The 26,873-nt window shown below is 43.6% G+C and overlaps 1 protein-coding gene and 1 pseudogene across 1 annotated transcript in view; both read left to right on the top strand.

Moving 5' to 3' along the window:
• The window catches only part of LOC101533792 (zinc finger protein 334), a 70,720-nt gene that overhangs the window by 33,156 nt on the left and 10,691 nt on the right, over positions 1–26,873 (top strand). The window lies entirely within an intron of this gene.
• Positions 124–7,033, top strand: LOC101533793 (PI-PLC X domain-containing protein 3-like; annotated as a pseudogene).

A 26,873-nucleotide genomic window follows, 5' to 3' on the forward strand; every position in this document is an offset into this window, starting at 1 on the left:
GACCTTTGGTTGATTATCTATTGTTTTTGGAGGTCTCTGTTAAAGCAAGCCATTGAACAAATTTGTAAGTAATAGTTTTTTTTTTTTCTTAGTTATTTTTAGTCCTACCCCAGTGAGTGCATGATGGGTGGGGAAGAAACAAAGATAAGAGATGGGGAAGGAGAGTGCAGTGAGGGACAGATGAAGAAAGAGGTGAGTGAAAGCAGAAGAAGGGGAAGGTATAGAGGTGGGTATTGGGAGTGCAGGGCCACAGGCTTGGCAGATGCAAATGTAAGTGGACAATGGGGACAAGTACCACAGGGCATTGGTGAATAGAGCTGTCAGGTACTGTGTCATAAAGTACAGAGGATTGGCAGAGAATACAACTTAAACCTAAAGGGCATGAAGCTTTCATTTGTGAGGCCCTAAGGTGTTCAAGACCTAGGAGCGGCAGGTATTTAAGATGGCACATCTGTCTTAGTGGCCACTGTTCCAGTCAATCCTTACAGCTAAGTAATGAATGGATAGAAATTTTTCCAAAGGTATAGAATATCTAAAAATATTGCATATTGAACAGAGTGAATGATGATTCTTTGCAAGCAGCTGGCTTATGCTGTAGGCACAAGGACAATTGACTTTAATGATGTGGTTTAAATGAAAGATTTTTAAAATGTGTAAATGAAAGGATGAATATGGGTCCCAGTCATGTGAGGTGTTCAAACTGTGGATAACTCACAGTGTCATGGGCAAGGTCTGAGATACATAAAAGCAGGCATAGCCAGAGGCACATAGGACTGGATACAGGAGGAGACAGACAAGCCTTGTTAGTATAAGTTTCTGAAACACAAGAAAGAGTACAGAGCATGCCAAATAAATTGGCACAGTAGATGGGGCCCTGTGTTCATTTATAGTGAGTTTATAGCCTCAAGTGTTTGAGTATACTGAAAATCGGCTATCGTGGAAATCTGTTAACAGCTACCCAGGAATGGGACAAGGCTACCCAATGTCAACCAAAGATCCGTCTCATCTGCTTTCTTCTATTCCTCAACCTCTCCACTCTAATCGGTGGTCCTCATGGGCATGCATCCCTCTCGTATGTAAATATCATGAAAAATAAGATTTCCTTATTTTTAAATTTATTGTTATTAGAAATGCAGATATACAGAGAGGAGGAAAGACAGGAAGATCTACAATCCACTGATTCATTCTCCAACTGGCTGCTCCCTGCCCCTGGAGCTCACAGACCTGGCACCCACCATGCAGTTGGTTGCTAGGTGATTCAGATCTCACTGGGCCTCCCCTCCCTCGGACTCATGAAAACAGCATCCACCTGCATGTGGGCTCAAAGAGGGACTGGGCTAAACTACTTGGACCTCACTAACCTGTCCCCGAGGCTCAAGGACCCAGCACCCACTTTGCAGGCAGGCTCAAGTACCTCGACCAGGTTACTTGAACGCCACTGGACCAGGTATCCACCACACAGGTGAGCCCAAGGACCCTGACCATGTGATGCTGGTCCCGCCAAAACCCCCGTCCCCTCAGGGCTCATAGTCCCAGCATCCAATACACATACGAGCCCAAGGACCCAGGCCAGTTGACCCAGGTCCTGTCAGAGCACCGCTCCCAAGCCTCACAGTCACTGCCTTTCCACCCTAGAATGGCGTGGCTTGGTTGGCCTCCGCATCAACCAGTGGGTGCTTCATCTTGGGTCAGTCCAGCCTGCCCACAGTTCCAGCTCCTGTTGGTTGGTGCTGCAGCCTAGTTGGTTGCAGACAGCCCTGGCTCCTCCTGCAAGCTGGTTCTCAGTTCTGCCATTGGAGTTCTAGTGGACCTGGTGCTGTAGCCTAGTAGCTAACCCTTGGATACACCTGAATCACATATGGATACCAATTATTGTCCCAGATGCTCCATTTCCCATCCAGCTCCCTGCTTGTGGGCTGGGAAAGGAGTAGAGAATGGCCCAAAGCCTTGGGAATGTTCACCTGCGTGAGAGACCAGAAGGAAGCTCCTGGCTACTGGCTTCAGATCGGCCCAGCTCCATCCATTGCAGCCACTTGGAGAGTGAATGAGCAGGGATCGAGACCTTTCTATTTGTCTCTTCTCTGCAAATCCTTTTCCAATACTTTGGATTGTATGAATACAATAGATTTATAATGCAGTTTTCTTTACTTCGTATGTTATCCATTATTGACAGGCAAAAGTGCTTCAGATTTTAGCGTGAATCAGTTTTGAAATATTTAAAAATTTAAATTATAGAACCTCCGGCTGCCAGAGGCGAGCCGAGGGCTGCGGGAGAGGACGTCTAGCTCGGATCCCGAACCCAGTCCGCCATGTGCCCATGGCTCATGGCGGGCTGGGCCCGGACATGCCTGAGTGCGGCCTGCTTCCTTCTGGGGTGAGTACGCCGAGGGGGGAGGCCTCCGTGACTGGGCATGTCCGGGACCCACCCAACACCCTCATTGGGTGGTGGGTGAACGGGATTGGGGAGGGGCGCAACCTCGGGCCTGCAGGATTTAACCTCCGGCTGCCAGAGGCGAGCCGAGGGCTGCGGGAGAGGACGTCTAGCTCGGATCCCGAACCCAGTCCGCCATGTGCCCATGGCTCATGGCGGGCTGGGCCCGGACATGCCTGAGTGCGGCCTGCTTCCTTCTGGGGTGAGTACGCCGAGGGGGGAGGCCTCCATGACTGGGCATGTCCGGGACCCACCCAACACCCTCATTGGGTGGTGGGTGAATGGGATTGGGGAGGGGCGCAACCTCGGGCCTGCAGGATTTAACCTCCGGCTGCCAGAGGCGAGCCGAGGGCTGCGGGAGAGGACGTCTAGCTCGGATCCCGAACCCAGTCCGCCATGTGCCCATGGCTCATGGCGGGCTGGGCCCGGACATGCCTGAGTGCGGCCTGCTTCCTTCTGGGGTGAGTACGCCGAGGGGGGAGGCCTCCGTGACTGGGCATGTCCGGGACCCACCCAACACCCTCATTGGGTGGTGGGTGAACGGGATTGGGGAGGGGCGCAACCTCGGGCCTGCAGGATTTAACCTCCGGCTGCCAGAGGCGAGCCGAGGGCTGCGGGAGAGGACGTCTAGCTCGGATCCCGAACCCAGTCCGCCATGTGCCCATGGCTCATGGCGGGCTGGGCCCGGGCGGCCAGTGCGCCATGTGGCGCCAGGCTGAGCCTGCTGGCCGCCCGGCCGGGGAGCTCTGGGGTATTGGACGTCTGAATCGCTGCTGAGATAACTCTAGAGTGACCACACTGTTTCTGGGATCTGAGTCAATCCTAAAGATTCCCAATGCCAGTAACTCTTCCTTTGAAGAACTTCCAATCCCTTAATAATGCTGAGCTTTGAACACCTATCAAGTAAAAGATAAGCTCCGGCTTGTCTAGCAGGCTGGCACCTAATGGTCCTCGGAGCAACCACGTGCAGGTGCGTGATTTACAGCTAGGAACGGTCCCAATCTGGGATGCCACAGCTGGGATGAGGTTCCCACCAAGGGGTGTATGTGCTGGAATGGGGGCTGCGTTCTATCTAGGAAACAGTTGCAGTCACCCGAGGCACTAGTGTGGGCTGGGATTGGATGCACCAGGCCAGTTCAGATCCCAGCACCATCTGGTGTTATGGAGAACCAGGGTAGATGTGGGACTGACTAGGCTGGGTCTCAATCCCCTTCTGAGCCATGTGTGAGCTGTATGTGGGTATGGACGAGCCATGGCTGGGCTGAAACATCCAACAACAAGAGTCAGAATGGGGTGAAAGCCAGCCAGGAAAAGCCACCGTTCCTGCTAGGACAGGAGGTGAACTGAGTAGGGTTGGCTCAAGAACCCCCTGGCAAGCACAAAATCTGGCATTGGGAGGCTTTCTGATGGAGGATCCTGGGCAACTCCTCTGGCAGGACACAGTCCCTGCAGGTAAGCGCGAGAAGCATGATTGGAAACAGCCCAGAATAGGCCATGGAAAGTTTCCCACTGGCATGCATTCGGCATGGGTCAGGAGCAGACCAGGCTGAATCAGTTCATGTCATCCTCTGGCAAATCCGATCACCAGAACAGAGTGTGGAATGGGCCGGGTCTGGTTGCGACAAAACCAGTACACATTATGGAACGCCAGGGCGTGGTTGCCTGTACTGGATATGAATGCAGCACCCATCCAGCACACGTGAGATCCAGAAAGGGAGGGGCAGAGCTGGCGGGGGGGTTAAGGGGCTGGTCCCCTCGCTGGACAACCACTCCCACTGGAGAGTGTTGGCTGGGATAGAGACAGACACGACTAAGCAAGGCTACAACACCTGTGCGCTGCATGTGGACAAGATCAGGGCCACAGCATCAGCTGGCAGAAGCTGGCACTGGGGACTAATTCTGTCGAGTCAAATCACAGGACCACCTAAAGAGTGCATAAACCGGGACAGAGAGACCTGGGAGGGAAAAAGTGGGTTCCCCCTTCTTGGGTCACTATTCCCGTGGGAGGGCATGAAAACTAGGACGGGGGCTGGGATGGCTAGACAGAGGCACTCAACAACATCTGTGAGGGCTGGATGGTTGAGTCGATTAGATAGAACTAAGCTTTAATACCCATTGACAAGTACCAGAGCCAAATGGGATGGGGGACAGACTGGTCTTCTGCTACACATACTGGCAAACCAGGGTAGGGGGCAGGCTTGGTGGGGGTTATTGTGGGTCGCCCCGACTAGGCTGCAGCTCCCACTGGATGATGTAAGGGCCGAACCAGACTGGACTGCAACACCCATTGGTTCCAGTGCAACTCGGGACTGAAAACAGAACCAACACAGCAATTGCAACCACCAGCTGATCAGGGTGATGGACTGTGCCGGGCCCTGTGCTTGCTAGAACATACAAGAATCTGGTCTGGGAATACCTCAAAGTATCTTTGGAGATCTCCCCACTTGAACTGCTGGACTCAGAATTCTAACCAAGAAAAGACAGAAGACAGAATAGGACAATCATTCATCTCAGCTACATGTTGGCAGCGAAATATGGGACAAATGGAGACTTCATGATGGACCATATCAATCAGTGGACCACCTCATCGAGCGAAACTGGCAGTGACTCATAACTGGAGAACTATTAACTCCACTTGAGCACATATCTCAGAGCATGCCCCACATCCGGGACTTGGGGTGGGCGGGAAACCGGGTGGGGCTTCTCCCTCAATATCCCCTTTTACCTCAGACACATGATGGAAACAATATGGACATAATAGCATTGCCCACCTCCCTATCCCCCTGAACCTTTTTTTTTTTTTTTTTTTTTTTCTCTTCTCTTTCTTGATTTTCCTTCAACTATAGTTAACTATGTAAAGATTGTCAATAACAATACAATAAAATGGATTATAAAAAAAAAATTTAAATTATATATAAAGAGATATAAAGAGAAGAGGAGAGACACAAGGGAAGATCTTCCATCCATTAGTTCACTCCCCAAGTGGCCTCAATGGTAGGAGCTGAACCCATCCAAAGGCAGGATACAAGAGTTTCTTCTGATTCTCCCATGCAGGTACAGGGTCCTGAGGCTTTAGGCCATCCTCAAGTACTTTCTGAGACCACAAGCAGGAAACTGGATGGGACAGGAACTGGCTGGACAGTAGACAAACCGGCTGCAGTATGGGATCCCAGTGCATGTAAGGCGATAACTTTAGCCACTAGACTATGACACCAGTCCCATTTTCAAGTGTTTAAAAATATATAAACCAGTTGCTGCAAGGCAGCAGGCCAGAACCCTGCTCCCCTGGTTGCTGTGTGGTTTCCTTTCCATGCACTCCTGCCAAGACGTCGTCTACCATGAGATTGTCCACAGACAGAAGACCTGAGGCCTGCTGGTCTTGAACTTTCAGCATCCAAACTGTTCTCATGATTCCTTCAGCTTCTGCATTGATGAAGCCTCTCCAGTGGGTCCTAAGCAGCCAGAAACTGTCCAGAATTTTGTCTCTGTGTTTGGGACTGTGGCCAAAAAATTAATGTGGAAATGGTTAGCCACTCAAACAATGAACTTCGCTGGTCAGCTAGGAGCTGGAATCTGTTATTTTGATCTTTGAATTTCCACCAAGCCCAGGGATCCTGACAATGAACTCTACTTTGCTCATGGCTTGTTCAGTGCCAAAGTCAATGAAGGCCTTGAGGAGATCAATGCATTCCTCACAGATCACCATAAGGAAGTGGTGTTCTTGGACTTCAACCATTTTTATGGGATGCAGAAATATCACCATGAAAAACTGGTCCAAATGCTGAAAGACATCTATGGCAACAAAATGTGCCCAGCTATTTTCGCCCAGGAAGTTAGTTTAAAGTACCTGTGGGAGAAGGACTATCAGGTGTTGGTTTTCTACCACAGTCAAGTGGCCTTGGAAGTCCCCTTCCTATGGCCTGGGCAGATGATGCCAGCACCCTGGGCCAACAACACAGACCCTGAAAAGCTGATCCAGTTTCTTCAGGCATCCATCACTGAGAGAAGAAAGAAGGGCTTGTTTTTTATATCTCAGGTGGTGCTGACCCCCAAAGCTAGCACTTTGGTCAAAGGTGTGGCAAGTGGACTCAGAGAGACAATCACAGAACGAGCTCTCCCAGCCATGATGCAGTGGGTTCACACACAGAAGCCCGGAGAGAGAGAGTAGCATCAATATTGTCACTGCTGATTTTGTCGAACTGGGTGATTTCATCAGCACTGTCATAAAGCTCAACTACGTCTTTGATGAAGGAGATGCCAACACTTGATAATACTGTTTGGAGTGCCCATGAGTAAGACAGACAAGACTTATTGTATTACTGTTACCTGTAAACACTCTGACCTGCCCATTCCACTGAGTCTCTGAAGGGATTAGGGCTACAAGTGGGTGGGAAAAGGGAGAAAATCATTTCTTCAGTGCGTATCACCATACTCTGCATTGCTAAAGATATTTCATTCCCCATGTGATGAGAACAATCTATTTCTCATATTAGGGATACTAAAAAGACCAGTGGATTTCATTTTCAAAGTTAGTCTTTGTAATGTAAAATTTGAGTGTCTACTTGATTGCACTTTCTAGGACTTACACTGTCTATATTTTCTCAATGTTGTGCTTCCTCTCTCATTCATTTACCAAATGCTGTATGGGAATCTAAACAATTAAATGTCCAACATACTGTGCATTACATCGCTATGCTGAAATTTGTTTTGTGGAACTTGGTATAATGATCTGTAGTTTTCATCAGTTGGGAAATCACAGCAAGCTTTTAGTCTTAGAAAAAAATCCATCAAATTAGTTCCTATGCATCAGTAATTGGAGGCCATAATTAGTGATTTTTGTGTTATGAAAATAATGTTTTACAGTGTTAACATTTTTTTTTCTTAACTAGGAGTGCCAAGGCCATAGTGTAAGATGCTATTTTAATTCTGCAAATTTTTAATTAAATAGTATCTCTCGGAAAAGGTCCAGTTAGTGATAAGTCATTACAAATATGTTAAAATTGGAAATTGTTCAAATGAGTCTTTTAAAAGTCCTCAATAGTTGCATGATTAAAAGAAAAAGGGAAACACTGTGCAAGCTTTCCAATTGTGATTTCCACATACATAATTCTAAATTGTAAATTTTTACAAATATTTTGAAGATGCTTGAAGATTTTAATTTGTAAGGCAGGCACAGGAAATTAGAGCAGTGTTTTGGGAACTGGACCCATGAATCCACAAATGTTCAGTATCTTTAGGAAATTCTTGATCCCTACAGTTAGGACAGTCTTGTTTTAAATTGGCACTGACTCACTGCCTCTGGGCTCCATCTTTCCTGAGAACAAAATGAAGGTCAAGGCAAGAGGTTCCCCCGAGGTTTCTGTGGCCTACCATCTGATGCTCTGCAAAAAGAGTAGTGATGCTTTAATTTGGGGTGGTTATTCAACAGCTATAATACTATCCCAAAAAGTGCACAGTGGCTATTATGCATGCACTTCCCAAAAATATGTGAGGCTTCTTTCCCCCAGAGAACTCTTAAGTTACTTTTTCGGAACATTTGAAATTATCACAGCTCAGCAGTTTTCTATAACCCATGCCAAAGAGAAGTGATGCCATGAGCTCAGCTTTTAATTCGTGTAAACAGCAGGTCAAATGACTTCATTTCTTCACCCAGATAAGCCTGATGTTTCGCGGACTAGATGTATCCAGATTGTAAGCACTCATGACGAGAACACAGCATTTGCTACTGGCTGCAGGGAGGGAATAGAAAATATTTATACTGGAGAGCATGGGGTGCCTGCTGTAGACCAAGCAGCGTACTTACACATGAAAGGTTGCTCCACTGCAGGTGCGTGAATATACATGTCCATACACAACATTCCAATGTTGACCCACTTGTGTCAAGCCGACTCAAAAGCACAGACACATGGAAATAGGGACATAGTACAACTCTTTTCAAGTTAAAACACTATTACTAAAACTGCAATCTTTAACAATGTATAAAATTGAGTGAAAGACCTTTGCAAGTATGGCTTGTTGCACCTTATTTTTTTTTAAATTAACCAGTAGATCTAATTTTCAGAATATAATGGTAGCCCCTCCCCTTTTCTCCTTTATTTGAGACAGCATTTTAACTTAACATTCCAGTAAAATGGCTAAATGCTTTATTAAATGATTAACAAATAAAGGCTATAAACAATTGAATGAAAAATTAATGTGTACTACAGCTATATACCCAGATACAGTTCATTTTAAGGAAATCACAGATCATTGAAACTACAATAATAAAACATGCTTAACCATAGGGTTGACAAAGGTTTGAAATATTTTTGTACAACACCCTAGGTTGGTACTTCATTTACAAAAATAATAGTTTTCTTCTTTCCCTTGGCCCCTCCTTATTTTATTGCCTTTCAATATCTTTCATGTTTTATATGTAAACTGAATAGCAATCTTTTTCATAGCATTATGGGAATATTCATCCTGTAAATTTACTTTTTGGTGTATTTTCCCTGACTGTTGATCATGCATCCTTCACCAGGATCTTTAGCGAGGCCGACTTGCAATGACTCAAGGACTTACCTTAAAAATGACAGAAGAAAACTTTCAACACATTAATGAAAAATTAATAAAATTTCGGAGTTACTACATTTTACTTTTTTGAATTTCTTACAATGTTTGCTTAGAAGTAACTTTGTAATATTTGTCATTTGGGTGCTGGAAATAAATGAAGCATTAGAGCACTTTAACAGAGGGGAAAAAAGGTACCTTCCAGCCGCACTGTGGATTCTCTTCAGTCAGCAGCAATGCAGCAGGAGGGGAGTGGAGACCGACTTGCCTTAACTTCCACAGGAGGGCAGAAGCTCAAGAGAACTGAGAATTTGCTAGATGGATTGCTTGGAAGGGGAGGGCAGGTGTCTTTGGCTGTTTTCTATCCACTGACTCCCTAAAGCACATACAGGAAGCAAGTTGCAGGCCTTAATACAGACATGAGGCTAAAAAACGGTAAGGTGGAAACAACACTTGCCCTCAGCCTATGTCTCACTGTCTTAGCCAGGCTGTCTTTCCATAGAGATAAGAGCTCAAGGCCTACAAAGAGGCTCCAAGATGCTAGTAGCCACATCTTGGTGGATTTTTTGGTTTTGCTTTTTTCTTAAGGATGACATTGGAAGTCCTGCCAGGCAAAAGAAAGTCATAATTAACTCCAACTTTAAAATCAAGGATAAGGGAAAATATGCAAAGATAATTTTTACTTTCCTGCAATTTTGAAGAACCAGTGTGGTTGTTTCTGTCTCCCTATTACTACACATTCAAACAAGTGCAGAGAATAAGGAGGCATCTTTTAAAAGCCTTAGGATACCCTATTTGATGACCTCAACACTCACTTTTAGCCATACTGGGAAAACTCACTTTTCTTGGAGCACCACCTAACAGTGAATGTATTGGAGCAGAAAATATTTGGCATGCATGTACCTGTAAATGTATACATAAGCACCACACACACACACGATTAAAATTAAACAACCGCTGGATTCTACTGCTGTTTTAACTCCTAAAATTAGTATCTCCCACATTAGTGAGAATACACATTCAAATATTTCAGAGGAGAAATATCACTGGAACATCCATGAAAATTAAGACTATTAAAAAAATAGGCAATGAGTGGCAGTAACAGGGTAACTACATTGTATATTAAGAAATTGAAGATTGAGGAATAAATTGTAAGTACACACACACATATTCACTTAGTTATGTTTGAGGTTCTAATGTGCTTTTAAATAAAATTATCTGTCCAGATTCTCTGCTGTTAGGAATTCAGATTGAAAAGTTGCAAGTCTCAGGAAATTTTCGTATTTTTCAGTTCTACAAGTTTTACAGGTCCAATCACATGATCTAATCTTTGGTCACTCAAGCAAATGGGAGCTCCATAGGCTCCCAGTTTGAACTGACAGTAGAAAATAATGCACAATGGCCTTCAGGATATGCTCAGTGAAGTTCATAAAGGCATTTTGTTTTCCAACAGTTTGTTCTTTTCAACTAGATTTCAGTGGCATCTGGTGTAAATGCTATGCTATAATTGCCATAATGTATTGGTGGCTCCTGTGTTACTTTTAAGTAATGCTCTGAAAATTGTTTTCCCAATGACAATGATTAAAATATTCTGAACAATTTCTAAAACATGTTAACTGAATCTGTTAAATTATGTGATTTTTATTTCACTTGATATAATTTTGTAGATATTAGTTCTAAATATGTATTTGTGTGTAAGTCTAAATTATGTGCTTGTATGTTCTTTGTGTAAGTGTGTTGTATCAAAAATCAAACTTATCCTAAAGAAAAAGGGCACATCCTGACCAGCCTTAATTCATCAACATTTGCTATTGAAATTTGGCTGTAAAATTTCAATGGAAATTATATTTTTGTTAAAGATTGCATTTGGAAATTATTAAAGAATGTGCTCTAGAGCTTAAAAAAATATATATATATAAACCATTTTACTACTACTAATAAAATCCTTATTATGAATAAATCAAACTAGAGCACCCAAATACCTGAAAAAACAAGTTATAAAAGTGTCTTTGTGAAGTTCTGTTTAATTGAACTTGGAATTTAATTCCTTATTCCTCATAAGATGTATCTACGAATCAATCTAAAATATGTAGTTTTACATACAGTATATTTCTTTATAATCACTTTTATTAATACAATATTTATTTGAAAGGTAGATTGCAGAGAGGAGAGAGATATTCCATCAGATGGTTGAGGGCTATGCAATGCTTAGTCCAGCAACAGGAATCCATTTAGGTATGCCAATAATCCATTTTGTATCCCACCCTCTGTGTTCCAGGCACAGTAGCAGGATACTGTGTTGAAAGTGTTGAATAGCCAGTAGACATAAACAAGGCAATTGGGTATCAAATGTGATCTATCCCAAGCAGCAACACAAGCTCCTATATCATGACATTCAGTTCTCTAAATCTGATGGTTTTCTCTGGCTGTTGCTATAATATAACTATTTAATGAGGTAAAGTAAAAAACACTTTTCAAACTATGTTGCTGTCGTATTTATGGATGTCCTGCAAATAAAATGGCAAAGTCAAGTGTGATTGAAAATTTAAGAACTGGGAAATGTCATTGAAGTCTTAGGAAGTTTCAGTTGGAGCAGTTACTACAAAGCCATATAGAATAAATATGTATTATATTAATTTTTTCCTGTATAAGTGCAGATAAAATTACTCTAACTGAAAAATGCCTTCAACAGAGCTTTTAGTATTAACAGCAATAAATTTTTTTAACTTTATTTATTTTTAAATAATTGTACTTAGTTGATTAGGATACAAAGGGTCAAGGGCTACAGGAAAGTGGGTTTTACCATGGTTTCCACACTAATATAATTTTTTCCCTTGTATCTGGGGTCAGGGGAGAAACAAAGGGAAAAGCCCCACCCAGCCTCCCACCCATTCCAGGTCCCTGATGTGAGGCAAGCTCCAAGGGTCCCGCTCAAGCAGTTTTGATAGTTCAACAGGTCTGAATTCCTGCCAATCTCACTGTTCCAATCGCGGTGAAACCTATTCAGAATCCACTGGCTGACATAATCTCTTGATGGTTGGGGTTCTGAGATCAGCAATTCAGTTGGAGGGAACTCCAAAGAAACTTCATCTGAGATGTTCCCAAACCTGATTTTTGTGTAACTTTGCAAGTACAGAGTCTGGCATAGTCCGTCACCCCAATCAGTTTATGCACATGCTGGTTGTTGCACTTGCTGGGTCAGTTCTGTTTCCAGCACTGTCTTCCACTTGAACCAATGGGTGTTGTAGTCCAACTTGATGCTACCCACTTCATACTTGGCCCTCACGCACACCAGTGGGAGCTGCAGCCTAGTTGGGGCAACTCCCCATAACCCCCACCAGGCCTGCCCCCTGCCCTGGTTCCCATGCATGCCAATATGTACTGCAGGCTTGTTCAATTTGACCCACTTCCCATTTAGTTTTTGTACTTGTCAATGTGCATTGAAGTCTAGTTCAACCCAATCAGCATACTATCCAGCCCATACACATGCTGGCAGGTGCCATTCTGTCTAGCCACATCTGCCCCTGTCCTGGTTTTTGTGTTCTCCAGTGAGAACGGTTACGCATGAGGGAGGTGCCCACTATCTCCCTACTAGGCCACTCCAACTTCCAGATTATGCACTCTCCAGGTCATTCTGGGATTTAACTAAACAGAATTAGCCCCCAGTGCCAGCCTCTGCCATCTGAATCTGTGACAAAGTCCACCCAATCCTCAGCCACTCTAGTTTTTGCTTGCACTAGTCAGAACCGTCAGCCCAATCTGGCCCTTCCCCAATCTAGCTCACTTGAGGCCCACAGGTGTTGTAGCCCTGCCTGGTCTGCTCTGCTGTCCTGCAGCAATGGACTTGGTGCATGGAGCCGATAATAACACGCTTGGACTACTGACTGATGATCAATAGCCAAAATTTATTAGGGGCAACAGACTTTATATGCTGAGGGTCATACAGGATTAGGGTAGAGATACTTAGTTCATCAACAGAACCATCAACTTTCTATGCCTCAGTTTGGAAGTCCTTTTGCCTTGTATACTACTTCCCACTCAACTGTTCTTATACAAATGATATCTCATCAGGTATACAAAAGGTAGCCATACAGTTGTTCTCATGCAAAGGATATCCAATCAGTCACACACAAGACATCCATTCAGTTGTTTATCATACAAATATTGTCCCATCAATTGTAATCCCGTGCTCACTGACTACGGTCACTGGCCTATGGTCACAATGTCCTCCTACAAATCCCCCTTCTGTGTTTTATAAAAATTAGGCCTGAGTGATATAGCTGGGAGAACATGCTCTTGGAAGAGCAGGAAAATGGGGAGATACAATATTATATATTATAAAAAGATAACTACACCAGGGACCACACACCCTAACTGCCTATCATCCCATCTAGCTCCTCAATATTCTTTTTCCCAGGAGAATGAACCTGGCAGCTGTCAGGGATAGGGGACGGCGATCATTCTGGCTACTTCCTGCTGAAAAAAGGGCGAAATGAGGGGGCCACAGCAGCCAGGCATTCTCCAGGGAATGCATCTGGGGTCCCTGGTAGAAGGTAGAAAAATAACAGCTAGAATTTCTCCCAAGGTAACATGTTTATGTGTTTAACCTAAATCAGAGTGGCACAGGAACAGTGAAAGGATCTATAGTAACATTTATCATATAACAGCTGATTACAAACTTAACATCAAAGTTTCTATACAGTTACATCTTGTTTGGCATCAACAGTCGATGAAAATTTTGGGGGAGAATCCTAACTTACAATTCAAACTTTGCCATTTATATAATTCATTTGATTTTACAGATTTTCATGCATTTAGGATAATCAAAATAATTTTATGATTCTAGCAAATCATGTGTTAATAATTGAACAACAGAAAAGTCTTAGGCAGGAGAGCAGGGAAATTTCCAATGACCCAGTGAGTGAGGAAGAATTTAACTCTACAACCTATCTAATAAAGTCCAGGAAAAGCAAAGAGCCTGACCAGTAAGTACAGGCTGAGCAATTATAGGCTAATTAGCCTTTGTTTTGGTTGTTCCAAATGTTCTATCTGTCTGTCTAAGCAGCCAAATAGGAAACCTGACCAGTAAGGTACGAGTTGAATGATTATCAGTTAACTGGCCTTTATTTGTCTCTATCTATCTGAACTAATTGTGGGATTCACAAGCAACCCTGATGGTCAGTGTAAGAGAGGGTTGGGACCCAAAGCTGGAGCTAGGTAAGAATTAGAGAGAACTCCTCCTCTGAGTCCGGAAGGAAGGAAATTTCCTTTTGTCTCTGAGTACCACCCCAGGCTCCTGGCTGAAGTTCGATGTCACCAGACCCTCTGAGCAGGGTACTGAGCTGCTTCAATCCCATGTAGGAAATCCAATAGGAAAGGACTGACCTCAGAGTTCTCGGCCTCCAAGGGCACTCACCTTCCTTGTGATCTCCTTGGCAGTTGGGATACAGTTCTCGATGTCCTTGATGAGGCAGGTATCCACTGCTTCTGCAGTGGAAGCACATGGGTGGCCTCCGGGGGTCTCCAAGACTGGGGGACTAGGATAGAGAGCTCCTCTTATCCTCCTGCTCTGCCCTGAAATCCCCTCCTGCTCTGTACACACAACCTCCTTTAAGAGGGTGTCAGAGTCGTGCTTGGATCCTACCGCAAGTTCCTATATTTTTTTCTAATGTTTAAGGCATTAAGAATTTGTTATCCATAAATAAAAGGTTACACTTAAAGTCTTCCTCAAACATTCTAAGAAGGTGGAGAATTTCTCTGCACTCCTGACCTGTAGTGGAACAAGAGAGATATTAAACGATTTTAGCTTTTTAGTTCTTAGCGGCAGTTCCACTGGGAGTTCCATCTTTTCTAGGGGCAGCATTGTGTTCAAGGATGTTGCTGCATCTCCGAGGCCGGATGAGCCGTAAGGGAACCCATAGTTTTTCAGAGGATCCATCAGGAGATTCTAAAGAAACAAGAGCATAACCTTTGCCACGGGTTGTTATTGTTCCAGAATACCAATTATTCAGTTGTTTTACCCATACAGGAATTTGTAAAGTCTTATCAGAGAATGTAGAAAAATGTTTGTCAGCAGTATTAATGTCTCCTTGAGGAAAATTTAAAAAATTAAGTGTTAAAAGCGTTAGAGATAGAGTATCTCTGGGTGACATCCTCCTTTTTTTTGTTTTTTAATAATTGACTTTTTAGGGTGCGGTGTGCACATTCAATAATAGCTTGACCTTGGGGATTATAGGGAATACCTGTAACATGTTGGATGGGCCACTCTATACAAAATGCTTTGAAACTTTTACTAGTATATGCAGGTCCATTGTCCGTTTTGATACAAGAGGGAATTCCCATAATTGAGAAACGTGAGCAAAAAGGATTTAACAGCTGAAGTAGTTTCAGAACTCATGGGTTGTGCCCAAAGAAACTTAGAAAAAGTATCTACAACTACATGTAAGAATGGTTGTTTTGGAAAGAACGGTATATGAGTAACATCCATTTGCCACAACTGATTGGAACTTAGCCCTCGAGGATTTGCACCTGCAGGATGAGGAGTACAATGTAAAGGGGCACAAATAGGGCAAGTTGCTAAAATGTTACAAACAATTCGGAGAGGAATATGATATTTCACATGCAAACGATTGGCATTAGTATGTAGAACACGATGTTCATCTTGGGCACTAAGAAATATAGGTGCAGTCAGTCTGTCAGCGCGAGAATTGCCAAGAGTCATGGGTCCAGGGAAAGAAGAATGAGCCTGTATATGTGTGATAGAGAATGTTGAGTTGCGCTGACGTAGTAGTTGTTGCAATTGTAAAAGTAAATGAGAAATACAAGTATTATTAGAAGATATTAAAGCAGTTACAATAGCCGGAAATAGACCAACTACATAAGCCGAATCAGAAACAACATTAAGAGGTTGGTTACATACTCGTAAGAGATGCACTAAGGTTGCTAGTTCCACCTGTTGTGCTGAGGAAAATGGAGTTTGTATTGTAGTACGTAAATGAGGTCCATGAATTCCTCCCCGGCCGGAGGAAGAGCCATCAATATAATATGTATCAGCACCAGGAATGGGTTCAGCATGAATAATAGAAGAAATTATGAAAGGAGTTCGCTGTAAAAAATTCCAAATCTTACCGGCTGGGTGGTGGTTTCCTATTTCTCCGTAATAATCAGCCAGGGTTACTTGTAATGAAGCAGATAAGGTTAAGGCCTGTTGAAGCTGTTTAGCTGTTAAAGGCAATACAATTGAGGCTGGATCCTATCCTATTAGAGAGAAGGCTCTCAGATGTCCCTGGATAATGAGGGAGGCAATCATATCAACATAAGAAGAGAGAGTTTTAGTTTGTTTATGATGCAAATAACTCCACTCTAGGGGACCAGAACGTTGTGCTAAAGCTCCAGTAGGGGAATGGGGTGTAGGAAAAACCAAAAACAAAACAGATTCCTCAGGAACAAAACGAGTGAGAAAAGAACCTTAAAGTTTCTTTTCAAAGAACTGTATCTCCTGTTCCGCTTCTTTAGTCAGCATCCAGGGGCTATCAAGGGCCACATCTCCTTCGAGTATTGAAAAAAGGTGAGACAGAAGGTCCCGAAAAAATGGCCGACCACGGAGGGTTGATGTAAAGGGGAAGGCAGAGAGAGAGGGCCAAAAAGTGCCAGAAGAAGGAGCAAGTCTAGTTAAAAATAGTATACACAGCTGAGCGAATCCCACAGGACACTGCGGAATCAACAAGATCCACGCAATTTGGAGAATCAACCAAAAATAACAACAAATAAACCAAGGCAGCGCTCAGCAGCCGGCTCAGTCTCACCGCAGCTCGAAAACGGGTGAGTTGGGAACCCAGCAGGGGAAAGGCCGGCGGGAGTTTTGAACGGCCAATTTTGGGAGATCGTTGCACAAGGCCCCGCCAGTGGCGGCTGGAAACTGCAGGAGTGCTGAAACCTCTGGCACTGGTGGCGATATTAGTGACCTTGGTGGGACCCAGGCAAAGACAGGGACGGCTAAGTAACACACATTCCCACATAACGAACGCTACGGTACCGGAAGGGCGCTAGGACCCTGAAGTGCGGTAGCCCGCAGCTACCCCAGGACGACAGCTACACTAAATTCTGGGCCAACCCAGGCCGAAGGAAAGCGGCCATGCCTCAGACAAAAAAACAAAGCAAAACAACAACAACAAAAAAAATCCTAGGCGCTGACACCTAAGGCGCTGAAACCTGAAACCCAGAAGGGAAACAAAAACAACTCCCTGGGCCGAAGGAAAACAAAAACCTAGGCTAGCAAGACCTCAAGCCACCCACTAGGTGGCAACAGAGGTCAAGGGTGAGAATTCAGCAACACCTTAGGCTACAAATATGAAACGCAGTAAGAAAGGTAGTGACCTAGACACAGCTTCCTCCACCCCCAAAAGCCAACATAAAGCCTGGTCAATCACAGAGATTACAGATGAAGAAATTGAAGACGTCTCTGATAAGGAATTCAGAAAAATAATTATAAAACTCTTCAGAGACAATGAAAAACGATGGGACGAGCTCAAAGATTTTAAAAACCACATAATCACAGAAACAAAATCACTCAAAAACGAGATCCTGGACTTGAAGAATAAAGTTGAGAGCTTAGCCAACAGAATTACAGCAGCAGAAGTCAGGATATCCGACTTAGAAGATTCCCAGAATGAAAGCAGGCAGATTATTAACCAACTAGAGTCACAACTACACAAGGCAACCAAGACGATCCAGGAGATGAACGACAACATCAAGAAGTCAAATATCAGAATCATGGGGCTCCCAGAAGGAGTGGAAAGAGAAACAGGCATACAACCAATACTTGAGGAAATTATGCAGGAGAACTTCCAAAATACCTGGAACATGAACTCAATCCAAATTCAGGAAGGCCAGAGGACTCCCCACAGGGTGGACCCAAAACGATCCTCCCCAAGACACGTGGTAATCAAGCTACCCTCCAATGAATACAAAGAAAGAATCCTAAGGTTAGCACGATCCAAAGAGAAGCTTACATTTAGGGCAGGACCATCAGAATCACTGCCGACTTCTCAGAACAGACGCTCCAGGCAAGAAGGGAGTGGAACAAAATCTTTCAAGTACTGAAAGAGAACAACTGTCAACCAAGAATACTCTGCCCAGCAAAGATTTCATTTGTATACGAAAATGAAACTAGATACTTCCACAGCAAACAGAAATTAGAAGAATATGCCAACACAAAACCAACTCTACAAAATCTCCTTAGAAATGCGCTACTCCCAGAGAAAAAGGAAGCAAGCCATAAGCAAGGATGGCAATCAGGGAGATCGACGGAAATGACAATCAATTACCAACAACCTCAAAAACACAGGCATATGTCACGGCATAATTATAATTTCTCAATATTAACCCTCAACACAAATGGCTTAAATTCATCACTGAAAAGGCACCGATTAGCAGACTGGGTTAACAATCAGGACCCAACTATATGCTGCTTGCAAGAAACACATCTAACCCGAAGAAACTTTAGGAAACTAAAAGTGAAAGGGTGGAAACAAATATGCCATGCCAATGGACGAGAAAAAAAGGCTGGTGTGGCAGTCCTACTCTCAGATGATACGGACTTCAAAGTAACAAATGTCAAAAAGGACAGGGAAGGGCGCTACATCTTCTTGAAAGGGAGGATGCAACAAGAACCAATCGCCATTCTTAACATATATGCTCCTAGTCCGGATGCACCCAGCTACGTGAAACAACTACTTTTGGACTTAAAGGGAGACATAGATGAACATATGATAATTCTGGGAGATCTGAACACCTCACTAACACCAATAGATAGATGAACACAGCAAAAGCTCAACAGAGAAGCCACAGAACTCACACAAACAATAGAACAACTGGACCTAGTAGACATCTATAGAATATTTCATCCTAAGGCCACAGACTACACCTTCTTCTCAGCAGTGCATGGCACCTTCTCCAGGATAGACCACATAATAGGACACAAAGCAAGTTTAACTAACTACAAAAATATCAGAATCATACCATGTACCTTCTCAGACCATCATGGAGTGAAACTGGAAATCAACAACTCAAAATGTCCCAGGAAACATGTAAACTCCTGGAGGCTAAACAATATGCTACTAAACGAACAATGGGTTAGAGAAGAAATTAAAGACGAGATCAAAAAATTTATGGAAACCAACGAAAACCCAGATACAAACGTCCAAAACTTATGGGACACCGCCAAAGCAGTGTTACGTGGTAAGTTTATTGCAATTAGTGTGCACGTCAAAGCCCAAGAAAGGCAACAAATGCAGGGATTAAGCACACACCTGCAGGAACTGGAAAAGCAACAGCAGAAGGACCCCACAAACAAGAGGAAACAATAAATCATCAAAACAAGACAAGAACTAAATCAGAAAGAAATTAAAAAAACCATGCAGAAAATAAATGAATCAAAAAGCTGGTTCTTTGAGAGGATAAATGAAATAGATACCCCACTGGCCCGACTAACAAAGGAGAAGCAAGAGAAAGCAAGAATTAGCAGCATCAAAGATGAAAAAGGCAACATAACAACAGACACTACTACCATTAAGGAAATAATTAGAAATTATTACAATGAACTATACGCCAACAAATCCAATAACCACTTGGAAATGGAAAGATTCCTAAACTCCCACCACTTACCAAAACTCACCCCAGAAGCAACAGAAGACCTGAATAAACCCATTACCGAATCAGAAATAGAATCAGTGATTAAAGAGCTCCCAACAAAGAAAAGCCCAGGCCCAGATGGTTTTACCGCAGAATTCTACAAAACATTCCAACCAGAGCTAACCCCAATCCTCTACAAGCTCTTCAAAACAATAGAAAAGGAAGCAGCTCTTCCAAACTCATTCTATGAAGCTAATATCACCTTATTCCCCAAACCGAATAGAGAATTAACAGAGAAGGAAAACTACAGACCAATCTCCCTGATGAACGTTGACGCTAAGATTCTCAACAAAATCCTAGCCAATAGAATACAAAAAAAACATCAGACAGATCAACCACCCAGACCAAGTTGGTTTCATCCAGGGAATGCAGGGATGGTTCAACATAAGAAAATCCATAAATGTGATACATCACATCCAAAAACTGAAAAACAAAAACCATATAATAGTATCAATAGATGCAGAAAAAGCCTTCGACAAAATTCAACACCACTTCATGTTAAAAACCCTAACCAGGGTGGGGATAGAAGGAACAATCCACAACATAATCAAAGCAATATATGAAAAACCCAATGCCAGCATCATACTAAATGGAGAACAACTGGATCCCTTCCCACTGAGATCTGGAACAAGACAAGGCTGCCCACTATCACCACTGCTATTCAATATAGTCCTAGAGGTACTTGCAGAAGCCATAAGACAAGACAAAGAAATCAAAGGAATCCAAATTGGAAATGAAGAAGTCACGCTTTCACTATTCGTAGACGACATGATTCTCTACATAGAAGAACCAAAAAATTCAATACAAAGACTCCTAGAACTCATACGAGAATTTGGCAGTGTGGCAGGATACAAAATTAATGAACAAAAATCAATAGCCATAGTGTATGCAAATGGCCGCAAGATAGAAGAAGATCTAACCAACAAGCTACCATTCAGAATAACAGAAAAAAGCATGAAATATCTGGGAATAAATTTAACCAAAAGCGTAGATGACCTTTATGAAGAAAATTACAAAACACTCAAAAAACAAATAGAACAAGACCTCGAAAGATGGAACAACATCCCATGCTCCTGGATAGGCAAAATTAATATCATCAAAATGTCTATACTACCAAAAGCAATATATACATTCAATGCAATCCCAATCAAATTACCCACAGCATTCTTCATCGAACTGGAAAAAATGATACACAGATTCATCTGGAAACACAAAAAGCCACGAATAGCCAGAACCACTCTGAAGAACAGGCACTTAACAGGGGGAATCACAGTACCGTATCTATGGACATACTATAGGGCAGTGGTCATCAAAACAGCCTGGTACTGGCACAAAGATAGAGAGGAAGATCAGTGGAGCAGAATAGAAACAACAGATGGAAACCCACAGAGATACAGTCAATTAATCTTTGACAAAAAGACAGACAACAACCCAAGCAAATGGAAAGGTCTGTTCAATAAATGCTGTTGGGAGAACTGGTTGATAGGCTGCAGAAACAAAAAGATAGACCCACATCTCTCACCATACACCAAGATCGAATCTAAATGGATAAAAGACCTAAACCTACACCCAGAAACCTTCAAACTTTTGGAAGAAAATGTTGGAAACACACTGCAACACTTAGGGGTAGGCCCTCACTTCCTAAAAAAGACTCCAAAAGCAGTAGAAATCGAGACCAAAATAAACAATTGGGACCTCATCAAACTAAGAAGCTTCTGTACAGCAGGGGAAGCAATCAACAAAGTAAAAAAACAACCTACAGAATGGGAGAAGATCTTTGCACACTACATAGGAGATAGAGGGCTGATCTCCAGAATATACAAAGAGCTACAGAGAAACCAAAACAACAGAACAAACAAACTGCTCAACAAATGGGCATGGGAAATGGGCAGACATTTCACAAAAGAACAAACCCAAATGGCAAACAGCATATGAAAAAATGCTCAAGTTCCTTGGCAATAAGGGAAATCCAAATGAAGACAACAATGAGGTACCACCTAACTCCAGTAAGGATGGCACACGTACATAATACCACCAACACTTGCTGGCGAGGCTGTGGGGAAAAGGGAACCGTTCTCCACTGCTGGTGGGACTGCAGACTTGTACAGCCTCTATGGGAATCAATTTGGCGAATACTCAAACAACTGAAAATCAGCATACCATATGATCCAGCAATAGCACTCCTAGGAATATATCCAAAAGATCTCCTACACAAGAAACCAACATGCACGCCTATGTTCATAGCAGCACTATCTACAATCGCAAAAACATGGAAGCAACCAAAATGCCCATCAATAGAAGACTGGATAAGAAAGCTATGGTTCATCTACTCTATGGAATACTACTCAGCTATTAAAAAAACAAAATGCAGTTCTTTGTGGACAAATGGGCCCGACTGGAATCCATCATGCTAAGAGAAATGAACCAATCCCAAAAGGTTAAATACCACATGTTCGCCTTAATCTGAGATGAAAAGATGACAACTTGAAAGATAATACCTGTATATTGTAATATTAGGGCAATCTCTAACAACCTGTATCCAATGCAATAAGATAACGTGATATAATCTATAAACCAACAATTAATGTCAGAATATTTAAGATCTACATCAAAAAACTGTAAAACCTACTATACCCTCAATATGCTATGTTAACCGGTAATGGGGAGGGAGTGCAGGGAAATCTTTCAAGACCATAAAAAGAGTGAGAGAAAAAAAAGTACAATATAGCTTATCAAGGTCAAATCTGGTAATTCATAGACAACAGACTCAAAGCGGCACTAAACAACAATAAAGCTACTATACCAATGCATGAGGGGGGAATTGGGTGTGATCCTGACAACCTCTTAACAGGAGGTCATGTGCATGGAGCAGGGGGGCACTTCAGAGTGGAGCAGGTGGTAAGGAGGAAGCTTGGATCCCAACCACGAAGACTCCCAGATCTTCAACACAAACTACTAATACGTGCAACAAGGACTATACCCCAACTGCCAAGGAGGCCACAGGGAATTGGATGCCTTCGGAGGCTGAGTACTCTGAGGTCACCCACCCCCAACCGGAGCTTCTGCAGGGGATGGAAGAAGTCCAAACACTACCACGCAGAAACCAACGTCATTGGAAAGACAACCAGAAGCCCTGAGCGGTCCATAGACACAGAATAACAATTAATGTCCTTCGGGACCAGGGAGGAGAGCTTTCTCTGGTCCGAGCCTGCTCCACCCCTGGACCCCCGCCCTCCCTCACAATGACCATCGGGATCGCTTCGAAAAGCCCTCACAGCAAGCAAACAATCATACAAACTAAAAAAAAAAAACTAAAATAAATAGACAAACAACAAAAAGTAGAGCTTGAAATCTGACAGGAAAGAGCTGGCGTGGATTGGCTCATGCCTTGCTGGATGGGACACAAAGATTAGTCACTCCTCACCAAGGTGTGGAGGATTTTCCTGCACACCCCCCCCCAAAAAATGTTCTGCACCTTAAATGTCGACAAATATCTTGTTAGAGTTACAAGCCAGTCTAGATTATCCCAAAATCTGCTTAGATCAACAAAATTATACTCCAATACAACAAATGGCTAAATACTAAAATGAAATAGACACAAGACAGCTGAATGGTACCCTATAGCCTTTTCAAGGTATATAGCAGCCGGTCCGGTCCTGTATATAAACTAAAATTGAGATGTCAATGAGCTAATCATAGGTTGTGGTTAGGACTTGCTTTTTATTTTGTTCTTTGATTTTTTTTTTTAACATACTGGTTACTCAAAACCATGTCAATTCCATAATATTGCAAATTGCTGTTGATGTTATATTGGGACTCTTAATTGACTGGGATGATATTATACCAGCTCTGACTTCGGACCAGAAATGGTCTCCCCAAGAAACTGTTCAACCCATCTGGACAATAAGTAGCTGGACTCCATGCTTAATATGTTTGCAAGGAAAGAATCTTGATTGAATTTGAACTGTAATGCTGCATCAAGGTGGAGGAATCCACCAGGGGGGAGGGAAGGGGGAGGGGATGGGGAATTCCTAGAGCCTATGAAACTGTCACATAATGCTAAATATTAATTAAAAATAAATAAAAAAAAAGAAAAAAAAAAAGGTGAGACAGTTGGTGGGTTGGGATGCCTAGAGAAGGTCGTAACCAATTATTGTCACCTAGCAATTTTTGAAAATCATTAAGAGTTAAAAGATGGTTTTTACGAACAGAACATTTGTGGATGTACAGTAGTGCGATCTAGAATATGACCAAGATATTCATAAGGAGCTACATTCTGGACCTTTTCAGGAGCAATCACAAGCTGAGCACGAGTAAGAACCTTTTGTGCCTTCATATAACTGTTGTAACTGACCGTCACTGGAGGCAGCAAGAAGAATGTCATCCATGTAAGGAATAATATAAGCATCTGCAAAAGCATCACGAAGCGGCTGTAACACTTTTCCTACAAAATATTGACACATAGTAGCAGAATTGGTCATACCTTGTGGCAAAACTTTCCATTGATAACGCTTAACAGGAGCCTGTTGATTTAAGGAAGGAACCGAAAAGGCAAATCCGGGGCGGTCATCTGGATGGATAGCAATAGAATAAAAACAATCTTTTAAATCCAAAACAATTAATGGCCAATGCGAGGGAATCATAAAAGGATTAGGCAGTCCAGGTTGGAGGGCACCCATAGGAATCATAGTCGCATTTACATTTCGGAGGTCAATTAACAATCGCCATGTGCCTGACTTCTTTTTAATCAGAAAAGCTGGAGAATTCCATAGGGAGAAAGACTCTTCTATGGGGTTCCTTTGTAATTGTTCCTGAACTAAGGATTCTAACCCCTGTAATTTTTCTCGTTTAAGGGGCCATTGAGGCATCCACACAGGCAGATAATGACCTGGCTTGCCACAATTGAAACATTTAGCCTGCATTTGCTTCTGAACAGCAAAGGTTTCCATTGCGGCTAAATGGGCACGATGTTTAAATGTCCCTATGTTACGGCAGGCTTTTAGGTAACCCATAAGATCCTCTCTTTCTTTTTTTTTTTTTTTATTATTATCATTATTTTTTTTAATCCATTTTATTGTATTGTTGACAATCTTTACATAGTTAACTATAGTTGAAGGAAAAACAAGAAAAAGAAAAAAAAAGGTACAGTGGGATAGGGAGGTGGGCAATGCTATTATGTCAATATTGTTTCCATCATGTATCTGAGGTAGAGTGGGACACTGAGGGAGAAGCCCCACCTGGTTTCCCGCCCACCCCAAGTCCCGGATGTGGGGCATGCTCTGAGATATGTGCTCAAGTGGTGTTAATAGTTCTCCAGTTATGAGTCACTGCCAGTTTCGCTCGATGAGGTGGTCCACTGATTGATATGGTCCATCATGAAGTCTCCATTTGTCCCATATTTCGCTGCCAACATGTAGCTGAGATGAATGATTGTCCTATTCTGTCTTCTGTCTTTTCTTGGTTAGAATTCTGAGTCCAGCAGTTCAAGTGGGGAGATCTCCAAAGATACTTTGAGGTATTCCCAGATTAGATTCTTGTATGTTCTAGCAAGCACAGGGCCCGGCACAGTCCATCACCCTGATCAGCTGGTGGTTGCAATTGCTGTGTTGGTTCTGTTTTCAGTCCCGAGTTGCACTGGAACCAATGGGTGTTGCAGTCCAGTCTGGTTCGGCCCTTACATCGACCAGTGGGAGCTGCAGCCTAGTTGGGGCGACCCACAATAACCCCCACCAGACCGCCCCCTGCCCTGGTTTGCCAGTATGTGTAGCAGAAGACCCGTCTGTCCCCCATCCCATTTGGCTCTGGTACTTGTCAATGGGTATTAAAGCTTAGTTTTATCTAACCAACTCAACCATCCAGCCCTCACAGATATTGTTGAGTACCTCTCTATCTAGCCATCCCAGCCCCCATCCTAGTTTTCATGCCCTCCCACGGGAATAGTGACCCAAGAAGGGGGAACCCACTTTTTCCCTCCCAGGTTTCTCTGTCCCGGTTTATGCACTCTTTAGGTGGTCCTGTGATTTGACTTGACAGAATTAGTCCCCAGTGCCAGCTTCTGCCAGCTGATGCTGTGGCCCTGATCTAGTGCACATGTAGCGCACAGGTGTTGTAGCCTTGCTTAGTCGTGTCTGTCTCTATCCCAGCCCACGCTCTCCAGTGGGAGTGGCTGTCCAGCGAGGGGACCAGCCCCTTAACCCCCCCGCCAGCTCTGCCCCTTCCTTCCTGGATCTCACGTGTGCTGGATGGGTGCTGCATTCATATCCAATACAGGCAACCACGCCCTGGCGTTCCATAAAGTGTACTGGTTTTGTCGCAACCAATCCCGGCCCATTCCACACTCTGTTCTGGTGATCGGATTTGCCAGAGGATGACATGAACTGATTCAGCCTGGTCTGCCCCTGACCCATGCCGAATGCATGCCAGTGGGAAACTTTCCATGGCCTATTCTGGGCTGTTTCCAATCATGCTTCTTGCGCTTACCTGCAGGGACTGTGTCCTGCCAGAGGAGTTGCCCAGGATCCTCCATCAGAAAGCCTCCCAATGCCAGATTTTGCGCTTGCCAGGGGGTTCTTGAGCCAACCCTACTCAGTTCACCTCCTGTCCTAGCAGGAACAGTGGCTTTTCCTGGCTGGCTTTCACCCCATTCTGACTCATGTTGTTGGATGTTTCAGCCCAGCCATGGCTCGTCCATACCCACATACAGCTCACACATGGCTCAGAAGGGGATTGAGACCCAGCCTAGTCAGTCCCACATCTACCCTGGTTCTCCATAACACCAGATGGTGCTGGGATCTGAACCGGCCTGGTGCATCCAATCCCAGCCCACACTAGTGCCTCGGGTGACTACAACTGTTTCCTAGATAGAACGCTGCCCCCATTCCAGCACATACACCCCTTGGTGGGAACCTCATCCCAGCTGTGGCATCCCAGATTGGGACCGTTCCTAGCCGTAAATCACGCACCTGCACGTGGTTGCTCCGAGGACCATTAGGTGCCAGCCTGCTAGACAAGCCGGAGCTTATCTTTTACTTGATAGGTGTTCAAAGCTCAGCATTATTAAGGGATTGGAAGTTCTTCAAAGGAAGAGTTACTGGCATTGGGAATCTTTAGGATTGACTCAGATCCCAGAAACAGTGTGGTCACTCTAGAGTTATCTCAGCAGCGATTCAGACGTCCAATACCCCAGAGCTCCCCGGCCGGG

Source organism: Ochotona princeps, chromosome 11 (genome assembly GCF_030435755.1).
Source record: "Ochotona princeps isolate mOchPri1 chromosome 11, mOchPri1.hap1, whole genome shotgun sequence".
Lineage (NCBI taxonomy): Eukaryota > Metazoa > Chordata > Mammalia > Lagomorpha > Ochotonidae > Ochotona > Ochotona princeps.